Raw genomic sequence first — 311 nt, 5'->3', positions numbered from 1 at the left:
CCGGTGCAGGGGGCGGGGGGACCAGTAGGTACCCCGCCCGCCCCGGGCCTCGGCTCGCCAAGGCTCGCATGCTCGCAGCCTGCGGCGTCTTCTCACATCTGGCCTCGATTCCTCCGCTTCTCCGGCTAGCAGAGCTTGGACAGAGCCACAGTCGGCCCGGAGTCGGAGCTCGGGTCAGCAAAGTGGCCCTAAATGTTTATCCAGGACCCAAGGGCAACCTGGGGTCTCTGCTCACTCGCCAGGTAACCAGAGAGTTCAAGGGACCGAACTTTTTGCAGGAGATAAAAAGAAAAATGCGTAACAGCGACCCC

Source organism: Tupaia chinensis, unplaced genomic scaffold (genome assembly GCF_000334495.1).
Source record: "Tupaia chinensis unplaced genomic scaffold, TupChi_1.0 Scaffold000364_1, whole genome shotgun sequence".
In the NCBI taxonomy this organism is placed as follows: Eukaryota; Metazoa; Chordata; class Mammalia; order Scandentia; family Tupaiidae; genus Tupaia; species Tupaia belangeri.
Note: the sequence above shows the minus strand (reverse complement) of the source record.